Genomic DNA, 20840 nt, shown 5'->3' on the forward strand with positions numbered 1-20840 from the left:
CATCATCATCATTATTAATTTCATTCAAATTTAACTTATTCAAATATGAACTCCACCCCCAAGATATATTCAGAATCCCACCACATCTCACCACAGCCCCACCACCACCTTTCTAGTTTAGTCTGTTATTTCTCTCCCTGATTTCTGCAATAACTATCTAACTGGTTTCCCTCCTCCACTCTTGTCTCTCTAAAAATGCATCCTCCAGGGCCGACCCCGTGGCTTAGCAGTTAAGTGCGCGCGCTCCGCTGCTGGCGGCCTGGGTTCGGATCCCGGGCGCGCACCGATGCACCGCTTCTCCGGCCATGCTGAGGCCGCGTCCCACATACAGCAACTGGAAGGATGTGCAGCTATGACATACAACTATCTACTGGGGCTTTGGGGGAAAATAAATAAATAAATAAAATCTTTAAAAATGCATCCTCCAGTCAGAAAACACATCAGTCTCATCATGATCAAATCATGTCTCCCCTGCTCAAAACTCTCCAGTGGACTCCCATCACCCTTAGGATAAATGACAAATGTCACCGTTATCTGTCCCTGTCTGTGTCTTTTCTGTTGTCTCATACTGTGCTTCCTCCTGCTTGTCTGAGGACTACAGACTTGCTCTTCTCTCTTCTTGAAATGTGCTTCCCCCACATCTTTGCATAGATCCCTTTCTCATTTCATTCAGTTCTGTCCTCAATATCATCTCTTCAAAGAGGCCTTTTTAATCACTTCACTTAAAATATGCCTCAGTTATTCTCCACTACTTAATCTATTTATATTTCTCTATAGCACTTAAAATGCCTAATAATATATTGTGCATTTATTTATTTCCCAGTTGACCTTGGGCTTTCTCCATTAGATTAAGTTTCTGAGAACAATGACTTTTGTATAGTCCACTTCTAAATTCCCAGCATTAGGACAGTCTCTCCCATGTTTAATACATATTTGTTAAAAGCATGAATGACTGCTGATGATAATTTTAACTCTTGCCAGTCCTCACAGGGCTCATTTTCCTCTTCCATGGATGATAGTACTTTCTCTGCACCCTACACTTCTTTTTATTTATTTTTCATATCTGAGGCTTTGTAAACTGATGACAATTTCCGTAGTGCTCAGAGCCCAACTGTCTGGATGTCTGAATATGTTTGTTTTGCCCATATTAGATACAATGAGAAATGCTATCCAGGGTTCCTATATTGATTTCTTCATAATAATCCAAATATGTCTATTGTTTGTGATACTAGTCCATAGCATTGATGCAATCTTTCAAGGTTGACTCACTTACTCTTCTCCTCTTTCCTTCCTTATTATGGAATAGTCATTCAATCAGAAAAGACAATCTGGAGTAATCTATAAGAAACACTCAGTAAATGCACAATCAACATATTAGAATTTTTACAATGTGTTCTCTATCATTATTTTCACATAAGAAGGAAGCGCAGTGCATGATATTGTTCACGTGGGCGTTATCAATACTATTGCTATGATGCACACCTATAACCAACAGCAGCTGTTGTCTGGAGGAATTTGTCACTATGCCCCTTAGACTCCAAAGTACTAGAAAGAATCATCCACTAGCTGTTACCCTGTTACTCCTCCACCCAAAACATGCTCTTCAGAGACATCTGTGTTTAATGAAGACACGATCATAATTTTAAGGATGTTTCTTTTAACAATTTCTTCTGCTTCTGAAGAATTATGTTTCTACTAAATTCTTATAGAGGAAAAAAGAATAAAAGCTTAATGCATTAAATTTACTGGTTCTAAGAATTACTGGTTATGTGGTTGCCACTGTAATTTAACTCATCTGTTTTAGTTTTACCACTTATAAAATATAAAAATGCAAAAACTTATTTTCCAATTTGTATTTTAGCTCTTGGCCATAAATAACTCAGGTACTCCTAAACATTACTTGAGAGGATAACATCTATAAAGCACTATTTGTTTCAGTTAAATTTTTATAAATACCAGTCATGTGCCACATAATGACGTTTCTGTCAATGATGGATTGCATATACGACAGTGGTCCCATAAGATTAATACCAAATAGCCTCGATATGTAGGAGGGTATCCCAGCTAGGTTCATGTAAGTACACTCTATGATGTTTGCAAAATGACAAAATCGCCTAACGACAAATTCCTCAGCATGCATCCCTGTTGTTAAGTGACACATGACTGTAGATCTATTTTTGACCAATTTTGAAAAAGAAACATTGTGCCAAGATTGTGATTTGAACTACAATGGAAAATTTAGAAACAGCAATCAGAATTTACAGGTCTAGATTTGTTTCAGTTGATAGCAGCTAACACTCCTTCCCAAATTCAGAAAAATTCCTCCACATACTCCCAAGTGTTTCTTGCACTATCTCATAAGAAACATATTGATTTTGCTGTTCTGTTTCAATAAACATCAATAAAGATTTTCTTAGCCTAAAACAAGTCTATGCTAATTTGAAAAATAAGACTTTGATTGCATTGCAGAAGTAATTCCAAATAAGGTTATTTGCTTTGTGCTTTCCCTCTTTCCATTATTTGGTTCCTAATGCAAACAAAGATCTGAGGGTTAAAACAAAGGTAATGTTAACATTTCCCTAAGTGCCAGCATGAAAATGTCTTAAAACTTACACCAGTTTTACGTCTTCAAAAAAAAGTCATTGGCAACAAAGTCAATGACAGCCAAAAGTTTACCAGGTCTGATCTAGAAACGTCGTTCTATTTTAGAGCTGAAACTTTGACCAGAGCACATTGTTAATTCCTCAAACCAAGTAAAATAGTTTTCATATGTAAAGAAACTTCATTAGGAAAAAAATATAATAACATATTAGCAGGTGTTTAAGATAAGCACTGCATTATTCTATTTTGTATAACATTGAACTGTTAGGAGCCAGAAAGAAAACATGTGTATAAAAAAGCTTTGAAAGTAACAAAACCTTATTTAAATGTAAAGTAACAATCAAGCCTAAGGCACATGTATTAAAGATGGCATGTGGATAATTTACAATAGCTGGAGCTCTCTTCTTTATCACCTCTGAAAACCTGACCTATCACTCTCTCCCTTCGCAACATCTCCACCAGCTCATGAGTGTTGACAGTCTCTCTTTACTCTTTTTCATATCATGAAATATCAGAACCAAAAAGCCCACCCTACTAAAATAGGGGCTGTTGTCTATTGAATACAAATCATCTTAATAATTACTATAACTTAAAAATTATTTATGAAGTCTTTATGTAAGAACAAGGTCAAAAATCAGGATTAAAAAATTGATAGGATACAGAGACTTTTGGACAAATATGGGTGTTGATGAACAGAGAAAATGATACAGAAAGAAGGAGGTATTTTCACAGAGATTAGGAGAAAATAAAACCAATAGTCCCTTTTTCCTAATAAAATTGCTTCAGATAATTGGTAGATTGCATATACTTATGAAACCAGGAAAGACAACTGCTCAACTGAGTAACTGACAAAATCCTAGAGGACAGCAAGATACCCCCAGGCAAAAGTCTTTTCAAGTGCTTCTCCAGGTAGTGAAACAATATTTAAGTAAATCAGGGGTGATCAATATTTGAATTAGTATAACAGCTAATTTGAGTTGCAAAAATATTGTAAATAAAGTGATAAAATTATATAATTTATAATCTGGATTTTCTAAACCAATAATAAGATAGAAGTAATATTATGCCTGAAAATAAATCAGTAACTTCAGCATAACAAAACTGGTGGAGTGTCTACCATTTATACAACAGTGTGTCAGATACTAGGTGGAGGTGACAAAGACGAATGAGGTATGAACTTGGAATTTAGTAAAAATCTTCTAATCTATCGAATTTAGAAATGCACATACTAGAAGCCATCATAAATTCTAGTGAAGGATCCATTCCCTTGCCTTCCAACATTTATGTTCAAAATATCCAAATAAATATTGATGAAACTATTTATAAAAATATGAATGTTTTGTTTGCACATCATTCCTAGGAAAAAAACTCTGTGACCTTATAATCTGTTTCCAGAGCTCATCTAGGAGATGGCATACATATCTTCCTTAGACTAATTTTCTGTAGGGGAAGCAGAATGTGCCATAGTTAGGTTGGATCAGCACTTAATAAATATTTAATAACTTATGCTCAGACAGCAGTGAAAGAGCCATCTACACACTTTGCATAATGACTGTAATGCCTGAGAAAGATGTTGAGTTCATCGGAAGGAAAGCAGCAAAAATCACAGAATTTATGCCATTAAAGAATTGCTACTGGGTTCATCATGGAAAAATGCCATGGGAATCAGCTTCGCACAGATAAAACCTATACCATCATTCATTCAACTTTTGTTTTCTAGGATTCCTTATACCTAGGCATTACAACACATCATATATTGATTTGCATTAATATATATCAGTCTAGAAGGTGAAGTGGAAGCAAGGCAAAGAAAGCGTCATTTATCATCTCGTAAATGTAAAAATAAACTTAAAAACCACTTCTGGTTCTCTAATGGTGGCTCCTTTGCCTCTTCCTAGTCTGTTCTTTTTCTAGATGCCTGTAAATTTTGGTGTTCCTGTCTTCACACTTCTCTTCTCATATGATACACTTACTCTGTAGAATTTCATTTATTTTTCTATTTTAAAAAGTGGAAATAAATTTGGTGATTTTTTCCCCCTGAAGCCAAAAGAAACCAGTGTCATGGATAAAAAGAAATTATACAAATCTTATCTGTAAAGTAGAAAATTAAATTCCTCCTGAAATTCCATGCCTTGAATTTGATGTTTATCCATCATTTGTTTACTGATGATTTATATACCCAGCACTGATTCTTGCCTGAGATTTAGCCATGCATTCAAATGTTGAACTAGATTTCTGACAGATAACATGAAAATCAAAATATCCTAGACTGACCTTGGCTTGTTTTGCCCCCATCATCCTAACAAAACACCAGTATAACCTGCTGCTTCGCCCGGATTCTTTATCTCAGCCAATCATGTCAACACTTAAATAGTCATCTAACCTGGGCATCGGAGCCATCCTTAACTTCTCCTTCAGCTTTCCACATCTTATTAATTAGTAAGACTCATGGATTTTGCCTCTTAAATATTTCCTGGATACATTCTTGCCCTCTGTCCTCATTGTCATTGCCACTACTTTGGTTCAAGCCTTCATCTCTCACCTAATTTCCTTGCTCCTCTCTTGCCCCCTTCTAATTCATCCTGTACCATGGCCAAAGTGATATATCTATTTCAGAGGGTATAGTTTAAGTTTCTTAACAGGATGTATGAAACCTTACATGATTTAGTCCAATATCTCATATATGCTTCCACCTCCTGACTCCGAGCTTCAGTAATATTAGACTGCTTGTAACCTTCCCTGCTTTATGTACTCACCTTACACAAATACTTGATATTTTACACTGGTGCTTTATTATGTCATTTCCTCTTCCTGGACAGCCCTGCCCCTATCCATTCCATAACCTTACTCCTCTTCTTTGGGACTCTTACTCCTCCGTTGGGACTCAATTTGCATTCACTTCCTCCAGAAAGCCCTTCGTGACCCTTCCCTGCTGGACTTTGTGTTGTGCCTCTGGAGTTCCATAGCAATGACCTACTTAAGTTTGTCTTTCTCACCATACTGGAAACGCTTTGAAGACTGGGGCCATTCCTAACTCACCAATGTTTTTCTACTGCTCCACAGAATCTAACTGATCAATAAATGTTTGAACACTGACACTAGAGAGGAAAAACGGAGGTGACCAAGAAAGGAACAGACAAAACTAGTCAGTTATGGAATTCAGCCCTTAACTCTCTGCTATACTCTTTACATTCACCACCTTACTGTGTGTGGATTCTCACTTCTCACTTCTAAGTAGGTAACCCCCAGTTTTGTAGATACAGCTTTAATCTTTCTTCAACATCTATTTGGGTGCTGGATATGTCCCATTTAGAGGGTGGACTTTTATCTTCCCTGCAATGGCATCGCCATTCTTCCATGTTGACACATTACTCTGACTTTTTCCATGTTATCATCTGTCCTTCCAGCAATCTAATCAGTGACAAAATCTGATATATTCTTTCCTTTTAGTATTTTTTTTCCTGAAATTATTCCTTCCTTTTAAATTGCTCAACCATCATTTCACTTTAAATCCTTATAGCCTTGTTCTTAAATGGTAGTGTACTATCAGATCTCCTTCTTTCCTTTCTCCTCCAATAAATTCATCTTAGTTTGATCTGGCTCCAATCTACTTTTCTTAACTTTTTTTTTTTTTTTTTTTTTTTTTTACTTCTCCAATAAATAAACTCCCCCACAGACAGGATGTCTGGTCTTTCATTAAACTGTCCAAAGCTGCCTTTCCCAAACTTTCGCTAAATAATGGATACTGTATAATTCATTTTTATTCTCTCTTTTCTTTCTCTCTCTCTCTCCCTCTTTTATTCTTTCTTCATCTGTCAGGAACTCATACTTTAATTTTATACAGAACTATTAAAGTAACTTGAGGGTAAATAATCATTAATTAATTAATTAATGGGAAAAAGATACCACATTCTTGGTTCTCTCTTGGGGTCAGTACTCCTTGGCTCTCCGACCTACATCATATATTCATGTTCTTCTGCTTTTGCTTCTATGATGCTACCTTTAGCACATCGCAGTGCTTGCTAATTAACAAAAGGTTAATCTGTGCTTCATTACACTTAATCTAAGGAGTCAGATAGCTGAGTGGTGAATAAAGAGGACTACCATTAAAGTAGGTGAAAAACATTTTAGAAAGTCATAGATAATAGTCATGAAAAATTTACAGTTCAGAATAATCCTGATATTTTTCTGTATAATAAAACATAACTGTTCCAATTGTACCCTTTTTGCATGTTGATTAATATTCAATATTAGGGGGAAAGTTTTGACCTTGCTTTAGTAGATGGACTTATGGTAAATCTTTTGGAAATGATTTAATGTCCACCAAGTTAAAATAATACTGATTGGAATAGCTTCACAAGGGAGAAAAAATTCACACTTGAAAATACTAAAACTCCTCAAAGAGCTTTAGCTAAATTCAAGACCAAGCCAGAGGTCCTTTCAGCCCAGTTATTACCTTTTGCTGATGCTTTCTCTGTGGTTACTCTGTCTATGTGAGAAGATTCTAAAGCTGGAAAGATTATTTGTTTTTTAATAGCCAGTTGGCCAGACCACCAATTGCTTTATGATGCTGTGGCTCTGAATACAGTGCAGAGTATTAGATTAATAGCTTTTGCTTTGACCAGCAAGAACAGGAGAGTTAGGGAATAAAAAGCAGAACCCCTGTTTTTCCCATTACAGAGTTCTTTGTTCCCTGAACCACAGGGAGGATTAGTCTGAATAGCAGTGTGTAAAATGGATTCAGTCTTATAGATCCTATCACCTTTTATCACTTCAGTAAGGGAGGGTTCAATTTAATAAAACATGATATTAACTGTATTTGCTTTATTTAGGACTTTTATATAGATTAGCAACCCTGGACTCTGTTTCTTATCTTTTCTGTTCTTTGGACTGATGATAGAGTGATTAGCACTAAAAGGAAGTAATGGCGGCAGGAGTGGAAGGGATTTTGAAGGTGCAGCTCTGACAAATATCGGGGATTTGGGGCTCAGGAAGACACTGCGTCCCACATCCTTTGTTCAGGAATCTCCATGATCAGGATCCGTCAGGGAAGTCTCAATGGTTTTAAGTTTCTGCCTAATGGAAAACAAGCAAAAAGGTCTCTCTTTGGTTGCACTCTGCTACTAAGTTGTCTATCAGTCGATCTACAGTCTCAGAAACAGAAATGGAATGAACACAAAAGCAGTTTTCCTAGTTGGGATTCTGGTCCCCATCCTCAGTTGCAGCAACCACCACTCTGTCCTCCATAGTCACAATCTCAGTCTCTGTTTAGTATTTAATTTCCTTTTAACAAACATTTACTGAGTGCCAGGTATTGTATTAGGTGTTGAGAGGGGATAGGAGATGAATATAAAACCTGGCCTCTGCCCTTGTTTCCATCACCTTGAAAATGCAATTGTATCTCATAGACCGATTTATTTGTTTAGCAATCTAGATTAGAAACTAGCCACACAAAATACACCTGGAGACATAACTAAGTAAAGACACTAAATAGAGCAAGTCACAGGATGCAGGGTCAGGTTACAGCATAAGGTAGATGGATAGGGTCCTGAGTAACACCTGGAGACCAAACAGCTATGGCGAAAGGCTATCACATGGATCCTCCCAGATGACTCTAGTTCTTAGTGTCTCTCAGAGTTAAAATACACACACACAACCTGCTTCTCTCTGCAACCAGACATACACATACAAAGGATGTCCACATGACTTGATTGGCATCTAACGTTTAATAATTAACAGTTTCAGAACATCTTCTCCTGTTAATTTACATTTAGATAAACTGTGAATTTCAAAATTGAAATGAATTGAGCCTGCTGTATTCTTTTGTCTGGTAATGATGGTGATGATGATAATTTGCATAAATCATGCTTTTCTCCTAAAAGGATTTAGGGAATGTATTATACAGATATTTTCTTCTCTGCTCTTCCATAGATTATAAAACACACAAATATTATCATCTTTATTTTAGAGATAGAGAAACTGAGACATTGAACTGTGTAATGACTTCAAAAAGCCAAGAAACTAGGATTAGAATTCCTAATTTTAGAACCAGAATCTACATTGGAGGCAGAAATAGATTGTCCAAAAAAAAAATACTTCTGCTACTGTTTTTTGGTCTTAATCAGCTTATTTGCTTTCCAGCCAGATTTTAACACGCTCAAGAAATCACAGGAGCAAAACGACTGTACGGGGCCAGAGAGGGAGGCGAATTGCCCTTCCTCCTTTGTTTGGCAGAGCTGGTTTGACAAGAAGGAAGTTTGGGAGCAAGAGGAAATCTTTTTAAATATAAACTGGTACATATTGCCATTTTCTTTTTGTGGGTTGAACCAAAAATAAATTGTTCTGAGGAATCAAGGTTTCTAAATGGCAGAAAGATGGCCATGATCTTTGCTTTCTTCCTAAAATGCACTGTGCTGGGAAGACAACATAAAATAGTCACCCCTGGCTACTAAGCCCAACTTTAGTCTTCTGATGATTTGAAGTCTAGATATTTTAAATTTAGCATTTTCATGTGCTTTAATTTTAAAAGACTTGAGTTAAAAAATAGCTATATTTCCAAGATGCTGAAACAATTTTGTAAATTTTATGAATTGTTTACACTTTTCCCTTCCAAACAGCTTGCAAATAGCTAAGAAATTCACTGTGACAGTTTAAGCAGCCTGCTGTTGATGCAGTGTCTAACATGTTTTGACAGACATGGGATCTTTCCAACACATAAATTGCTATTGTGTTTCAGCGCAACTCAAGTTTCAACCACCTGCATTAGAAACAAATGCAGGATATTTTCTTGGTAACTGCTACTGCTTTTGGCTTTTTAAGAGGAACCTTGCAGGTTTCACCAGTAGGTGAGGGAAGGAGTGGTTATGTCTAAAAAAACCACAAGCATAGATTCTTAGGCCTGAGAAGGATTTCAAATAAATATCCAGTCTATCCCACTGTTCCCAAGCGGAATTACACCCGCTCCCGGTAGACATTCCTTTGTATGTCGTGGCATCAACCATTTCGCCAGTAGATCCTCATCTCTTGGATTATGTATTATTGTAAAGATATTCTTTTAAAGTCTAAATAGCCATGAGATGAGGTGAGGTTTAATGGAAGGAGGATAGGATCTGGAATCAGAAGGACTTAGTTTCATGTCCCAACTTCATCTCTGACCCTTTGTACAATTTGTAACAATTTTTTCAATTATTCTCAACCTCACTTTCCTCGTCTGCAAAATGGAGTCATAATAACTTCATAAATTATTGGAAGGGTTAAATGATATAACCTATGTAAAGTTTTCAGCATGGTATTTGGCACTATATACGGATGTTTTGTTTTATTTAATCCTCATATAAGCAATATGAGAAGGATGTTATCTATATTTCATAGAAGAAGAATCTGCAGTTCAGAGTGGTGATGTGGTTTCTCCAAGTTCCTATGTTAAGCAAAAAAAAAAAAAAAAAGAAACAGGATGGCCAAATAACCTCTTATTTATCAAAGCAAATAAACTTTGGAATCTTCACATTTTTTCAACATTTCAAATTCATCTCTCGATCATCTCTGGGATAGATATGGTGTCCATGTTTTCATAGTTCATACACCAAAGGTAAAAGAAGTAAATAAAAATAGAACCAAGATTTCCACCTTAACAAATAGTTCTTTATCATTATTGAACTGATGGAAATTAATGGCAAATATTAACTGAATTTTAAACTTTGATTAATGATTTTCATAATTATGTATTAAACGCCTGTCTTTCTCGCTAGACTGAAAGTTTCAGGAAAGCAGGAAACACAATATCTTCTCTATCCCAGTGCCTGCCATGTAGTTGCTATCCATAAGTGTTTAAATGAGTAATTGTTAATTGAGTAATAATATTTTTACAATGGTATAAAATTCTACTTTTTTTAGCATATTGTATCTATTTTTGGAATTTTCTTTATAATCTATATGTTACTTCTTTCATAAATCAAATAAATTCTCATTGTTAAGGAAGATTTAGAAAATATAGACAAGATAAAAGAAAAAAACATCATCCACCATGTCATAGTTCAGCTGTTTCACTTTTTAAAAAAAAGTCAAAAATCAATTTTAGTTGGACTTCGGAAGTATAGCCATTTCCCTGGGGATTTCTTGGTCTAACCACAGGACTCTTCCCGTTACAAGAAATAAAGCTGAATAATGGACTATGTGCTTTTAAGTTTCAGCCAGACATCTTAAGGAAAGATGGCAAAACTCCTCTGTGTTTTTCCAGTTGTGTTATCATTTTAGTAAGATTGTTTCAGGAGCCACTCCCCTCAGGAATCTTGTAATTAAGTTTTCATTCTGCCTGTTGATTTTCCCACAGCAAAGCAGGAGGGGTTTTTTTTATTAATACTTATCATAACACCTCTGTTCTCCTCAGGTTAATTTGAGTCATCTTCGAACTATCTGAAAACTTCAGGTAATTTATCTTTAGAAGGCTACATAGGTAGCTAAAATTTTAGCTCTGAACAATTTAAAATTTAACTGAAAATATATTTCATTTGCTTTCATACATGGAACAAGAATTTATTTCAATATTAAATTATTGAATCATAGCCTTTACCTTCAAATCTCTATAATGATATATATATATGTGTATATGTGTATACATATTTTGGCCTGGAGACTTGGGATTTTTAAAAAATCTGTTAGTTAAAAAAATTTGTGGGCCTGCCCAGTGGCGTAGTAGTTAAGTTCACAGGCTCCGCTTCTGGAGGCCCAGGGTTCGCAGTTTTGGATCCCGGGTGCAGACCTACGCACAGCTTATCAAGCCATGCTGTGGTGGTGTCCCATATAAAGTAGAGGATGATGGGCACGGATGTTAGCCCAGGGCCAATCTTCCTCAGCAAAAAAGAGGAGGATTGGCAACAGGTGTTAGCTCAGGGCTAATCTTCACAAACACATAAAAAAATTTGCTATGTTGTATTTAATGGTGAATTTATTTTAAATAATTTTGCCATGTTCTCTATGCTTATTTTTCTACGCATAGAACTTTTTCTCAATTATGTTTTTGGTTATATCTTTTGATGCACTTCAGTTATTCTCACTTCTTTCTTAGGACATCTAAACATCTTTTTTTTTCTTTTTGGTGAGGAAGATTGTCCCTGACCTAACATCTGTGCCAATCTTCCTTTATTTTCTATGTGGGATGCCGCCACAACATGGCTTGATGAGCAGTGTATGTCCCTGCCCAGGATCTGAATCTGCGAACCCCAGGCCACCTAAGCAGAGCGCACAAACTTACCACTATGTCGCCAGGCCGGCCCCCTAAACATCTTTTTTTAATGTTGATTTTAAAGTGGTACAAGTATACAATTAAAAAATCAAATAGAACTAAAGAGCTTACATTAAAACTGAGCAGTTTCTTGCCCCTCAGCTCTCTCCATCCCTTCCCACACACAGTTCTGCTCTCATTTAATTCTTTTAGCTATAAATTCTGTTTACCTCTATATGTTGAAGTAATATTTTTGTACTGTTATTTATTGATATACCATTTTAAATATGAACTATTGACTAGTTGAGTTTTAGGCTGCTACCATCTTTCCCCTCTCTGTCTTCTAAAAACGGTTTTGTCACAACTTTTGGTTAAATCAACAGTCAATGTTTGTGTTACTGTGATGATATAAATATTAGTCATTGGTGAACCAAAGAATACACAGTTATTTCAATTATTTCAATACCTTTAGTTTGTCCTGGAGTTTGATGATTGCTTTCTGTTTTGCTTAGTTTTCTATGTACCTGTCGGTAATCCTTTGCTAAATGCTCCAACAGATCTGGGAAACTCTAGTAATAATTTTTCTCAAATGCTCCAAGATATCAGGTAGTTTACAGTTTCTTTTGTTACTCTTCCTGAAAGCTGCTCTCTCCCAGCTCTCTAACCTCGTGCTCTAACATGGACTGTTGCTCTCCAGGCCTCGGCACAGCGCTTGCCCTGGAGCCTCTTGGTGAATCTTCTACATTGAACCCCAGTTTCCTGTATACCATGTCTACCTCTCTCTTTCATTTATTTTGCTGAAATATGTCCTCCAGTAACCTCCCAAGAAGAGGGAAATGGGCAGTAAATTTTGAGTTATTAGGTGTCTGAAAATATCTTTATTCTACCCTCCCACTCGACTGGTAGTTTGGGTGAGAATAAACTACTAGAGTAAAAATCATTTTCCGTGAGGAGTTGGAAGGCATCGTTCCTTAGGCTTTTAGCGTCTGGTGCGGCTGATGAAAATTCCGAATACTATCATGATTCCTTTTCCTTTCATTGTGTTTCTGTATTTGTTTTTGCATTATTTTCTGGAAGCTTTTAGTTTCCTTTTATGCCTGATTTTCTGAAATGTTTATTTCAGTCATTAGCCTAGTTGTTCTGAGAGATTTTCATATGCATAATTTATTTCTCTAACTTTTCAATTCTTTATTTTGGAGGTGGCGTGGGGATGAAATTTCATAATTGTCTGATTTTGGACCTTCTAGATTCATCCTCAAAGACTATCAAAGACTTTTCTGAGAGACTTACTTGGCTTTATGTAGCAGCACTTCTCATTTTTAAATTCAGTTATATTTTAATTGAAAGGCCTGTATTATTATCTTTCTTTCATGACAGTAGTTATGTTTGTTTGTCTGTTTTTTTATTTATTATTTTTTTTGTCTTCTCTTGATTCTGAATATATATTATATATATATAATTTTCATCTGTTCTTTTCTCTGCACTTAGTTTTTCTTTTCTTTCTTTCTTTTTTTAACTTTTTGGTTGTAGTTTTGTTTTGAATTCCTTTGGCTTCTCTTTTTTACACTGAGAACATTCTTTAAATAACAGCTGATCCTGGTCTGTCCATTCCTGTTCCAGAGGAGTCGAAAAGCTCGTTAGAAGCTGAGTGCTTTTGCGGGACAGTGGACTCTTAGTTGGCAGGTTAGTTAACTCTATGGTGAGGAGTAAGAGAGCCAGTCTTTTGATTGAGGGACCACAAAATATCACAATGAGGACTTTTTTTCCTCAGGCTGTAGAGCTACACCCAAGAAGCTCCCTTTTTCGTCTTCTCATGGCAGGATGCGGAGAGAAAATTCCTGCATCCAATTTCTAGGCGAGAGAAGGAGAGCAATCCCAAGAGTGTGCAGTATGTAGACTTTGGTGCATCTCATTTTTACTCCCACACTCCCTTCTGCTATCCCTTGTGCCCCTGTCACAAAGTCTAGAGCCTTTCAGAGAATAGACAGCTGTTGTCCTGCCAGTGCAGGGGCATGTGGGGAATAATCCTCTGGCTACCTGGGATGTTCCAATGGCCCTGTACACAGTCTTCCAACTAATATCTGTCTTTTCAGTCCTCGTGTGCCCCACTTCCTTGGTACCCAGTGCCTCCCGTAGTTAAACCTCTCAAAAGCCTTGGGGCAAATCGCCTAGTTGCTTCACAATTTATCTGCAGGCACCTGGGTTGTTACTTGCTTTATCCAAGCAAATCAATTATCATACCTCCTTCTGCTTGATGTCTCCAAATATTTATTGAAATCTTTTGTTTATATTACCTCCTCTTTTGAGTTATTTGTCCTTGTGGATTAATAAAAAATTTTATTTTCTGCAATATCATTTCTGCATTTTGCTGCCACACCTCAGACTGTAATGGTGTCAGCCATCTCCCTTTTCTTCTCATTGTGTTCTCTTTTCAAGATACTATGTTTCATTTTCATAGGAAGTCGTGTTTTCATACATCTTATTCAGACTCCCAAAACATTTAAACAATGTCTTTGGCTCCTGGTTTTCACATGTGATCTCTAATTTTGACTCGTCAGAGTGATTCTAATCATACTCACTTTCTCTTGTACTGCAGAAATTTTTGAGGCCCCTGTGTTGGTTCCTCTATGTTTAGTTTAGCATCGTTCTGTCTGGCTGCAGTTCGAAATCTCCCCTAAAGTCTGTGATATGGGGCATCTTCATGCAGCTCTGACAGCCTCGCCTGCTCAGCCCGTGCTGCTGAGCTGTGGTGGGATCGTCAGACATTTCTTACTGTGAAGTCTTGGAACTCCCGACAGAGGAAGTACCTGAGACCGCTATTTCCAACCTCCTTCCTCATTTTCCTCTCTTTCTTCCCTTGTTCTTTTGCTCTCCCTTTCCCAGTATTCTCCTGGAATCATCTACACCACTGCCAGCCCCCCTCTACTTGCTGCCAGTTTTCAGTCTCTTTCTGGCTAGACTTGAAGCATTGCTTGGTGAGGTTGGGTGTGTCAGACAGACTCTGGAGGCCTGTCAACAGTATTTACCTGATATCACAGATGGTTCACTTTTTCCAGTTTTCGGATTTGTACAGCTATTGCCTTTCTGTGCACTTGGAGGGAAGAAATAAATGGTGAACATAGTTCCTGCTTCCCTAATGCTGATCATAGTACTAGTGGACCAATGATTGCATTTAAATGTCCTTACAACTTTATAGTTAAGGGAATTTCCAACGAATGTTGGCAGGGGAGATTTTCTGCTTAATTTTCAGTGTCATTTCAAATCCTGGTCATCTTTATGTCTTACTAAATATTTTTAGCGGGAAGTCAGGAGATGTTTTTAAGTCTTTTACAAGACACCATTTTAAATGGTAACGTCATATAGTTTTATTTAAACTTAAAACAGTAATGTTATATACAGCATTTTCATTTATTCACCAAGTATGGTAAGCTCTTTTCAATAAGAGTGAAGCCATATTTTGGACATAATTCCTAATATCATACAAAAATAATTGGGTGATCATTACTTACTATGTTTCAAGAAGGACAAAAACAATACTTCTTGACATTTTGCCTTCTAAACTCTTAATGTCGTGCAAAACTCCTGAGCAAAATATGAGTTGCAATGCTTTGTAAAAAGAAAATTCAGTATCTATGAAATTAGGTGGTTAGGAGAAAGGGGTAAGATGTAGAGAAAACATATTAAAATTTTATTTTTAAGTTCCACTAGGGTCTATTTGAATATAGATGTTTTTAGCTAGCTAAGGTGGTAACTGCTATTACCAAAAGAAAAGAAAATAGATAGCAGATTATGCCTCATAAAGATGTAAACAAGAAATACCTAATGGGAAAGATTTAGCAGGCAAAGTATCTCTGAAAGTTATTTTCATTGACCTGTGTTAGTATAATAGTGCCAGTATTGTGCAGTAGCTGAGAGCAGACAACACCTTAGTGTAATATTGGCAAGTTATTTAAGTGTCTGACTCACAGTTTTCTCTGTTGAAAAATGCACAATCATAGATTTTTAGTGAGGATTAAATAAGGCAATGTTACAGCATGTGGCAGCTCTCTGTGCACAGTAAATACTTAAAAAATAGGGCAGGTTTTTGTAGAAATTAAATTATATGGGTTAATACTGTGAGAAATTTTTCTTTTGATGGACTTGGATTTGTGAATCTAATAAATGTGTCTTCCTTTCATCAGTTTGGTTGGCCAGTGCTATATGGACTCCCTGTTCCTACTTACTCTCTGGAACTAATAAAGGAAATGTTGTTGCTTTGATTAGACAGCAATGAGCTTTATATCCCTAAATCCTGAAATATTATGAGTGCATAATAAATATTTGTTGAATTAATTAATACCAAAAATTAAAGCAGCCCTTCTTATTTATTAGAACCACTTAAATTTAACCTGTAGAATATCTGGGTAATGCTTAAGGATTACCAGTTGTCTCCAAACCTCAGTCTTCAATGTTAAATATAAATGAAGGCTATTGACATAGATAATTTATCCATGCAATTACGGGCTGGGATTGTTTCCCTTATTCTTTAGGTAGAAGACAATTCAGACATTCTTCAAGAAATGATTACCTCCACTTTTCTTTGAAAATGTACAATGGAGAGTTTTATACTCCTCATACCTCTGTCCCGTGGGTGATGTTCAAGGCCCATTGAGGAGTTTAAAGAGCTGCAGTCCATACTTCCTGTCTCTAAAAGCTAATGAAACATTTGGAGATGTAAACTATAGAACTCAAAAGCTTTCAGTGCATTAATTGACTAGTACACACAAACTCTACAAATGGAAGAGATAGAGATGGGCAAAGAAGATTTCATAATGGGATTAGACTTGAGTTGGGCTTTGAAAGAAGGGTAGTAACGGTGAGTGGGAAGAAGAGAAAAGAGTGAACGAAACAGAGGAGACAGGAATAGGCATTGTTCATTCAGAGTTCTTGAAGTCATTGTAAATCTGTTTTCTGTTGAAAGTGGGCATTTGTTTCTTCTTACATGAGGTTTGTTAGCAGTGAGCATATTTTAATTTGGTGGTGTTTCTGGGGAATGATATGAATATATTGCCACTCAAAAATGTTAGGGAGGGGGGCTTGCCTGGAGGCACAGTAGTTAAGTTTGTGTGCTCCGCTTTGGCAGCCCAGGGTTCACAGGTTCAGATCCTGAGTGCAGTTTGAGGCGCTGCTCATCAAGCCATGCTGTGGCAGCATCCCACATACAAAATAGAGGAAGATGGGCACAGATGTTAGCTCAGGGCCAATCTTCCTCACATAAACAAACAAACAAACAAAAACATGTCAGGGAGGAAAAACTTGATAACATGTGAAAGAACAAAAACTAGAATCCAGGCTATGCTGGTGCTCAGTAAAATTTTTTCCCTCTGGGTTTTCCTTCTCATCTTTGGATTAGGCTCTGTTTATGACTTTTTTTTTTTTCTGTAGTCTTTCATTGGAAACCCACTTTTAGCCATAGAGAAAAATAAAATAGAAGTGCTTCTGGTGAGAGAAGTTATAGGTTGGGTTCTCTAGGAAGCTGATTCTGACATGAAGGTAAGCCTGGGAAAAGTTTGTTATGAAGTGGTCTTGGGATCCATACCTATAAAGAGAAGGAAAGGAAGCAGGATTCGGCTGAGAGAGAAGTTCAGTCCTGATGTAGCCCTATTGAATGTCTCAGCCAACCCCACAGGTTGCTTTGAGGTGGGGGTGATATTTCTTAGCCTACAGTGTGGTGAGCGGCCAGGATGAGAGCTACCCCAGGAAGGAGGCGAATCTTTAGTTGAGGCAGGTTTCTCCAGCTGAAGGCAATTTCTTGAGAGGGCTGAGATCTTTGAGCTGTTAGCACTCTTCCAGTTTCTGGAGAAGTCTTTCAGTCCTGAAGGAGGATCTGGCCAGCCCATCAAAGCATCTACTGCAGGATGTAAAGCCACTTGTTGGAGATCTGGATGCCAAAAGCATTGCTTTGCCTGGATGCAAATTCAGATGAATTTGTGGATCATCCAGGCAGCATCGCCACTGCCAGTCTCTAAGGGCCACTGCCACTTCACTGGAATAAAAGGGAGCTTTGGGGCCTGTATCACATGGCCTTGCCTTAGTATAGTCAGGTCAAGAAAGAGCTCTCTGGTGTCTCTTCTTATCAGAACACTAATCCTATCAGATTAGAGCCCTGCCCTTATTACCCCGTTTAAACTTAATTACTTCCTTAAAGGCTCCATCTCCAAATACAGCCACACTGGATTTTAGGATTTTAACATATAAATTTTGGGGAGTGGGTGGGGGGTAGGGGACAAACATCTATAACACAGCCAGTTAACTCATATTTTCACATACACTTCCTTATGAGACTGGAGAAATGTAAATCATAAATGATTTCTTGTCCCCTAAAGAAGGAGTTTTTGTTTGTTTCTTTGTTTTTTTAACCTTGAATAAAAAACAAACAGATAAGCAACAAAAAATAACACTACTCCTTTGTTTCAAGCAATCAACCTGGTGTGAGTTTTTCCTGCACTGCCCTTTTGCAAGTTGCCTCCAGTGGCCTGAGGTCAGCGATTACATGCCTCACAGAAGAGCTACCGTGCTTGGGTGGAAATCTACTCAAGGCAAGCAAATTCTCTTTCAGGAGGAATAGAGGGGAGCAGACTTGGGTTCATTTGGGAAAACTTCAACACTGCCATTGAATTTTAGTCCAATTTTCTTCTCATGAAAGCTTATTGAAAATAACAATTACCCATTCATTTACTCAATAAGTATATTTTAAATGACTATGTACCCCATTTATTTCAATTTATGTTTAATTTACCACCCATTCCCATTCACAATTACTGACATACCTTATGAAAATTAGAACAGTCTCAAATAGTTTTTTTTTTTTAATAATTTTATTTATTTATTTTTTCCCCCAAAGCCCCAGCAGATAGTTGTATGTCATAGCTGCACATCCTTCTAGTTGCTGTATGTGGGACACAGCCTCAACATGGCCGGAGAAGCAGTGCGTCGGTGCACGCCCGGGATGGAACCCGGGCCGCCAGTGGCTGAGCGCGCGCACTTAACTGCTAAGCCACGGGGCCGGCCCCTCAAATAGTTTTTATGTTTAATTTCTAATTTAAAATGAACTTTTATTATTCATCAGTGCTAATATTAAAAAGAGTTTCTGTTATATATAACATGAAAAGTCCTAGCGTTGTAGTTAGAAATAAGAGTAATTTGCTCTGCTTTTCAAAGGGGGGGGGGAGATTGGTTACAAAACATTAAGTTGAATTGATTGATAGTTGTGTAAAATGATTTTTGTGATTACAAATGATTGGATTAAATGGAATCTTTTAGAAACGTATACATCACAGTATGCCTCTGTAAATTTGACCTTTTGATAACTACCAAGCGTATGCTCCGCTCAACTCTTAATGGACTGAGGGGAATTCACTACTTAAAAGAAAATAGAGCTCTTGTCCTTCCTTTTGAGTGTGTATGTGCAGTGCAATGTAGAAAGACAGCAATTTCTTTGATATTTGGATAGAAGAGGAAAGAAGATTGAAAATCGTACCCTGAAAATAGTAAGAAAATATTTTACAGTTTTTCTGAGAGGTCAGGGGAATGTTTAGATAGTGGAAGGGGAACTGAGATGAGAAAGTGGAGTAAAATTTTTTACATTACAAAAGTCTCAGTACTTATTGAGTGTCCTGTCCTATTTGGCTTTATTTCTTCTTTTCTGTTTAGCAGTTTACAGATAATAATAATAGATTATGGTTTTTGAGCCTCTCCCCTAAACCTGACCCTACTGGGAAGTTGTTCATCAAATCCACAGCACACTTTCTCCCAGGCATAGCACTGAGGATCGAATTACATTTTAATCTCCTGTTTCTGGAATATTTCAGCTGGAGGGTAGAGAACAATTCTGTTGTTCTCCTCTGTGACAGCTTTATGTGTTCTTTGAAGGATGATGAGCAGTAGCATTTCTTTCCTTCTCTTTTCTTCATTTCTTGATATGTCAACTTTTAAAAATTCACAGTTGAGAAATGTGACGTGTCACATCCAGGCACTAACATTATCTTCCTATTGAAGGTGGGACGTATCCAGTCATACTTCTTAAATGGATTCTGACCTGAAGGATAAAATAATCACTTTAAGTTCATCTTTTGTGAAATTCATATGAACTAGTTGGAATTCAGTCCTGCTGAGGGCGTCTCAAATACATCACCAACTGTAAACACTCATCTCGTTTGTGGTGCAAATGGATATTTGGAAAACCACACATTATGCTGTGATATCTACATACCAATATATCTTTCAAATCAACATAGGTTTCAGAGAGCAACACATTATATGATCAGGGGCTAAAATTTGTGAAACAGCTGTACAACAAGGAAATTACTTGGAGCCAGAATAATAAGGAAAATTCACAGAAGGGATAGATTAAGAGTAAATCTTTGAATGATAGAAATATTTATTCTGAGAATGGGCACAAACAAAATGTGGGAATGGGACTAATTAAACGATATTTCAGAAGCCATGAGAAGACTGGCCTACCTCTAAATTGCCTAGAGGTGGTATGTTGAAAACAGGGCCTGTCTTTACCCAGTTCACCATTTTACTTCCCGCACCCAGTGTGGGGCCTATGGTAAAATAGTTTCTCAAGAGACATTTATTGACTGACTGACTGAAAGAATGTAAATTCAAGTAAGTGAGAAGCCAGAGGTAAGGCTGAGTGGGTCAAGATTATTTTCTGACCACTTTTAGATAAGTATTTGATTTTGTAAGGGAGGCTTGTAAGTTATTTCATCCAACTGACCAGTTGCTCTCTTCTGCCTGACAGCAGATATACTAGTAACTTGATGTTCAATCCTCTTTTCATCTCCAGTCTTACAGCCTCAAGCAGATAATGCCATTTTGCCATGATGAGAATCATGTACAAACTAGTGTTTTCTTTGATTGAACTTTTGAGTGTGAGAGGTTACTGATAACCAGAGGTTAGAGCAAAATCCAAAAAGAAGCTGAAAATCCATGAAAAAAAAAATAGGTCCCACCATACAAGACATTTTCTATT

This window comes from Diceros bicornis, chromosome 15, assembly GCF_020826845.1.
Source record: "Diceros bicornis minor isolate mBicDic1 chromosome 15, mDicBic1.mat.cur, whole genome shotgun sequence".
Taxonomy (NCBI): Eukaryota; Metazoa; Chordata; class Mammalia; order Perissodactyla; family Rhinocerotidae; genus Diceros; species Diceros bicornis.